The 6,000-nt window shown below is 42.5% G+C and overlaps 1 protein-coding gene across 4 annotated transcripts in view; it reads left to right on the top strand.

The window, feature by feature from the left end:
* Positions 1-710: 710 nt before the first annotated feature.
* LOC140464825 (cadherin-18) overlaps positions 711-6,000 on the top strand; it is a 742,457-nt gene continuing 737,167 nt past the window's right edge. For 3 of the 4 annotated variants that reach the window (XM_072560296.1, XM_072560294.1, XM_072560295.1), the window contains exon 1: positions 712-955. The gene's annotated coding sequence lies outside the window, so the exon portion shown is untranslated. Of the gene's footprint in view, positions 956-6,000 lie in introns of all 4 variants that reach the window. The other variant, XM_072560305.1, reaches the window with a different exon arrangement.

The raw sequence follows: 6,000 nt of genomic DNA, 5'->3' as shown, positions 1-6,000 counted from the left end.
GTATGTGTTTCCTTACTTTTTATTAAAATTAGTTAATTATAGTAACTAGCAACAAACCATCTAGAAGGTCAAGAAGAGATCTCAGTGCCAAGTCCAGCAATGTGTTATTTTAATGTTTTTTTCACTTGCATGACGTGGGTATCACTGGATGGGCTAACCCTAAAGTCCTCCCTAGTTTCCCTTGAGAAGGTGGGGGGTGAACTGCCTTCTTGAACTGCTGCAGTCCCACAATGGCCAGGAATTTCAGGATTGTGACCCGGGGACAATGGAGGAAACAGTAACATAGTTCCAGTCAGCAGCAGTGGGGCTGAGGTTAGCTTGTGGTCTTCCCATGTGTCTGCTGTCCCTGTCCTTCCAGATGGAAACCAATCCATCTTTACAACTTTAATGTGATATGATTTCTTTTTAAATGCATCAACAATTATAGTATTCAACCCTGTTAGCTATTGCACTTTGCTTAAAACCTTTTACTTGAAGGTCACTGAGTATTCAGGTGAACAATTGTATTAAAATTATGTTTCTTAAAAATTACACATCTTCATGGGAAAGGTGTGGGGGTGGGAGTTAACTCTCATTGTTTACATGAAAACTGTAAAACAGCCAAGGGACGAGCTGAGGAATCCTAGATATTGATTGGCTGGTTAAATAGAGGCCTATTAGTTTCAGGGAGAGAGATTGATTCGCTGGAGAAGGGAGTTACAGCAGCCTCACTGCTCCTCCTCCTCTCCCAGTGTGGAGTCTGCACTGCTCCCCCTGCTCCAGGGCAGAGGTGGCACACAGACACTGTCCCGGGCTCGGGGAGCTTTCCCTTTGAAACGTTAGCCGTCCGTGAGCAGCTTCATCTGGGAGAGAGAGAGAGAGAGGGAGATCACTGGGAGTGTTTCTGATTTAAAATCGGTGAAGGAACTTGAATCTGCGTCCGTGAGGGGGACTGAAGCAGCTCGTGTTCTTCACTGTAAGTAAAGGCAATCCTGCAGACTGTGTGTGTGTGTGTGTGTGTGTGGGTGGGTGGGGGGATACAGACAGGGGGCTGAGGAGAGAAACCCACCCACTGAGTAGCTCCCGCTCTCACCGAATGTCTCCCACTGCTGTCACTTTCCCCAGGACTGGGGCTGGGGGGGGGGGAGGTCACTGAAGTTGTTGCTGGGTGACAGGGAACTCTGCTTAATGTCCAGTTACATTCACAACTTCCAGTCGAATTGTCACTAAAAAGGATGCACTGGAAAAATTATCCCTCTTCTCCCCCGTATGTGCGAGGGAGAGAGAGAGAGCTTGTGCCCACTTCCTCAGTTTGTACATTTTGCTGTCTGCCTGTGTGTCTGTCTGTCTGTGTCTCTATGTCTGTGTGTCTGTCTGTGAACGTCTGTGTGTGTATCTGACTGTGTGTCTCTGTATGAGTGTGTGTCTGTATATCTGTGTGTCTGTGTATCTATGTGTCTCTGTATGAGTGTGTGTGTCTGTCTGTGTGTCTCTGTATGAGTGTGTGTCTGTGTATCTGTGTGTCTCTGAGTGTGTATGTGCCTATGTCTGTGTCGGGGTGAGGGAGTGCAGTGTAACGCGGGCAGAGCGCTCCAGTAGCCCCTTCACATGGAGCTGCAGGGAGTGAAACTTCCTCATTGTTCCCCCTCCCTCAGTATTCCCCCCCACCCCTCAGTATTCCCCCCCCCTCAGTATCCCCCTCACTCAGTATCGCCCTCTCCCTCAGTATTCCCTCCTCAATGTCCCCCTCCCTCAGTATCCCCCCTCTCCTTCAGTATCCCCCCCTTAGTATTCTCCCCACAGTATCCCCCTCCCTTAGTGTCCTTATGTATCCCCGTCACTCTCAGTATTCCCCCTCTTTCTCAGTATTCCCCCTCTCCTTCAGTGTTTCCCCTCTCGCTCTGTGTTTCCCCCTCCCTCTCAGTATTCCCCCCTCTCCCTCAGTATTCCCCCTCTCCCTCTCACATCCCCCTCTCCCTGTCATATCCCCCTCTCCCTCAGTATTCTCCCTCTCCCTCTCATATTCCCTCCTCTCCCTCTCCCTCAGTATCCCCCCCCCCCCCCCCCCATCTCTCTCTCTCAGTATCCCCCCCTATCTCTCTCTCTCTCAGTATTCCCTATCACACTGGGACCTGCTGGTTGGGAAGAGCCGGAGACTGGTTATAGCGCAGCGTTTCCAGTCCGGGTACCACACCGGGCACGTGAAGGGCTTTAAGATGATTGAATAATTTCGGGATGGGGAGGGGGGGGGGGGGAACCCAAGGACAATTTCGGTCTGATAGCTGCGATTCCAACAGCAATCCAATCACGGTCCGGTTTTGGGCGACATGTGGGGATTTTTGCACGTTCTTCACACGAGCCTTGCTCTCTCTTTCTCTCGGTTTTGATGAGAACTGTGTAACACTCGGATTGTCAGACACAAGGAATATATCAGGCTCCAGTCAGCAGGGAGACATCTCCTGCAGAACTCAACGACCAAACCCATCCACAAGGAATAAGCAGTGTTTTAAGTAAATGATAATCTATAGATTAAGCTGTTCTTTCACAAATAGAACTGCAAAGAAATATGTAATTGATGTGTCTGCATTGATGTGTGCACTGATTAAATCTAATTCTGTAAGGTGAGGAGAAAAATAAACTTATTTGCAATTGTTTTGCAAACTGCTTTCTTAAATTAAGATGGTTTTCTGAAATGACATGGAAAATATTGCAAAAGATGTTTGCTCCAGACTGCCATTATTATTGATGCTAAGGAAGGTGCAGATAGATCTTAGCAATGAAACTGTTGGAAAGCATTGCTGTTCGTGAGGAAAGACTTTCTCCTGCACCCAGATCACAGCAGTGAGCATTTCTGCTTCTTGAATCTTATTGGTACGTGTTATAAGATGTAAAGCCAGTAGTGTGTTTCAGTATTCCTACTAGTGTGATTTAAAAATTCTCACCCAAACAGATTTAGCTTGGAATTGCATTGTGATTCAGTGTTATTTTCGAAATGTTTAAACACAGCTGAATGCTACTTTGTATATATGTCTGCGTGTGTATGAATATATATGTCTGCATGTATATATGTGTATGTGTATGCATGCATGTATGTCTATGTACATATTTGTATTTTCCACCTTTTGTAGAATCTTAAAACCATAGAACACACATTACCTGCTATATCAACTGGAAGCAAAAGATTTGATCACAAACAAATCCTTTTGAAAGGATTCTTTGAGTTTTCTGTGTAAGCATTCTAACTATAAATGTTAGTTTTATTCTTTACTTATTAGAAATTCAGTTCCTATGGTCGTATCTGCATTCTTGCGTTTGCTGGTTTATGATGTGTTTTATTTTACCCTGCTGTGACTTTGTAGGCATTAGCCCCTCAGAAGCAAAAACACAGACAAGTGAATCCAGGAACAAAGTGATACAACATGTCTATGCATACCTTCAGTTTTATTCTGTACTGCATAAGATTTCTAGCCCTTGTGAAAAATTGTAGCAAGAAAATATAATAAAGGTGTTTGTATTTCTTAAGATTAGGCTTAGAGGTGAAGGTCTTGTGTGACTCTAGCATGACACAATGTGCCTGTACACAGTGAATATGGGATTGATGCATAGAAAATGTCAGTTTCTGTTTCTTTATAGAATGCTCACCAAGAAAAATAATCAAGGTGTGATACAACAGGCTAGTTAGCTTGATGATTACAGGTTTGGGAGTAGGGTGAAACCACTTTTGTTTTTAACTTGAATTTGCATTCCTCCTGTCACTGTGCAGTGCAGATGGATGATCAAACACATATACCAGACGGTGTGCCTCTCGCTGTGCATATCAGCTATTTGCTCCTTCCTGAGCAGAATATCATCCTCCAGCAGAATAACAACAGAAAATGCTGGAAATATTCAGCAGGTCAGGCAGCCTCTGTCGATAGGGAAGGTTGATTAATGTTTTGACATAATGATTTTTCATGATCACCATGTCATTTGGTTGTGAATTGGTAAAGTGAATAATTATCATCATTTAATGGAATCATAGAGTCATACAGTACAGAAGAGGCCCTTTGGCCCATCGATTCTATACTACTAAAAATACACCAAATCTACACAAGTCCAACTTTGCTCTTAACCTTGAATGTTATGACATCATAAGTGCTTTTCAAAAGTTGTGAGAGTTCCTGCCTCAACTACCCTCCCAGACAAAACATTCCAGATTCCCACCAACCTCTTGGTGAAAACCGTTTCCTCAAATCCTCTCTAAATATCCTGCCTTTTACCTTCGAGTTATGACCCCTCGTTATGGCCTGTTGTTATTGACCCTTCAATGAAGGGGAGCAAAGAGGAATTGTTTGCTTTCAGAAGCATTCACTCGTCATGATTATGAAGAAACTTCAGCTTCCTATGAGAGGATCTGATGAGTGATAACACGACCACTCGTGCTCTCCTTTACTGTTTGGCACAATGCATTCTCTCCACCCAGAAATCTGAGATAATTTTCATCAACTTTAAATAAGTATGCAGCAACGTTAGTGTCAGATGGTGTTATTTTGGACTAAGCATGTGGTGCAATGGGATGTGTCAATAAGTGATGACTGAGCAGTGATGATGATATAAGCTTTCAGTAACATAAAATCCCTGCAAATATTGGAAATCTGAAATAAAAACAGACAGCACTGGAAAAACTCAACAGGTCTGGTATCACTTGTAGAGAGACAAACAGTCAATGTGACTTTTCTTCAGAATTGAAGCTAGTTAGATATGTGGTAAGTTTGGATTTGCTTAAAGGGAAGTGGGGGTAGAACAAGACCAAGGATAGGTTAGAGGGCAACTGAGATTGCATCCCAAAATGTCACATATGCATTACATCACAAAAATGTCACATATCCATACAGAAAAGGAGTGGGAATGATTGTCATAAATATAAAAATTATTTGTTCAGATCAAGTGTCAAGAACAGAATAAAGGATTGATTGCTCTGGAAGCAAAACATGAAAATGAGATTCAGACTGATATTTTGTGGGGGTATCTAGGTGGGAGGAAAACATTAAACTGAAGCACAGAATTCATGGCTCTGAAGTTCTGGCTCTCAGTGTTGAGTCCTGAAGGCTATAAAGTGCATAATAGGAAAAGGATGTTCAGATCCTGCAGTTTACCATGAGCTTTACTGGAACACTGCAGGAGGCCAAGATCAGAAATGTGAGTAAAATGGTGAATTAAGATGGCAAAAGGAGAGAAAGTTGGGATCGTGCTTGCAGACCCAGCAGGTATGTTCTACCAAGCAGTCACTCAGTCTATGATTGGTCTCCTCAGTGTTGAAAAGACCACACTGTGAGCAGGGAGTACCATCCACTAGATTGAAGGAAGTGTGAGGAATCCATTGTTTCACCTGGAAAGAGTGTTGGCTTTCAGTAAGTTGTAGTTGATTGAGCTAATTGTATCTGTGGTTATTTTCAGGAGAATGAGAGACACTAATTTCTGATGTTTATGATGATTCTAACAAGACTGCTGTGTGTTGTTTATATGTCCATTGATATTTTGATGTTGGCAAAAGGGAACCAGGTTTGGTTTAATGGTTCAGTTGAGTTGTACTGAAATAGATCAAGGAGCACCAAACATTTATTTGAATTAATGGCTTTTAATATCACAATTAACTAGATTAAGTATATAGTCAACAAACCAATCTCTTTTCTTCCAGCCATACTTAATAGACATTTTGTTAAAATGCTATCATCATGTCTTTTGAGCTAAACACACATGTGAAGTACAATCATTTCATAGACATGCCTATTGATTAATTTTCCCTGATCTCACCATTCCATAATCAGTTTTTGTTTTACTGTAGCTAGTGCAGGTTGAACAGCAAAGTGAAATAATGGAGCAGTTTAGGAGTTTAAAAAATGGGCAACTTGACTGCACTGAAGTTGCTGTGTAACTAATTGCTGAAATTGCATAGTGTGAAAATATTTGAGTTCTCCAGCATCATACTGAACACTACGTGTTGCATTCATTGGAGTTTATAAGAATGAGAGGTGACGTTAT

Source organism: Chiloscyllium punctatum, chromosome 41, assembly GCF_047496795.1.
Source record: "Chiloscyllium punctatum isolate Juve2018m chromosome 41, sChiPun1.3, whole genome shotgun sequence".
Classification (NCBI taxonomy): Eukaryota; Metazoa; Chordata; class Chondrichthyes; order Orectolobiformes; family Hemiscylliidae; genus Chiloscyllium; species Chiloscyllium punctatum.
Note: the sequence above shows the minus strand (reverse complement) of the source record. Positions and strands in the feature narration are given on the sequence as shown.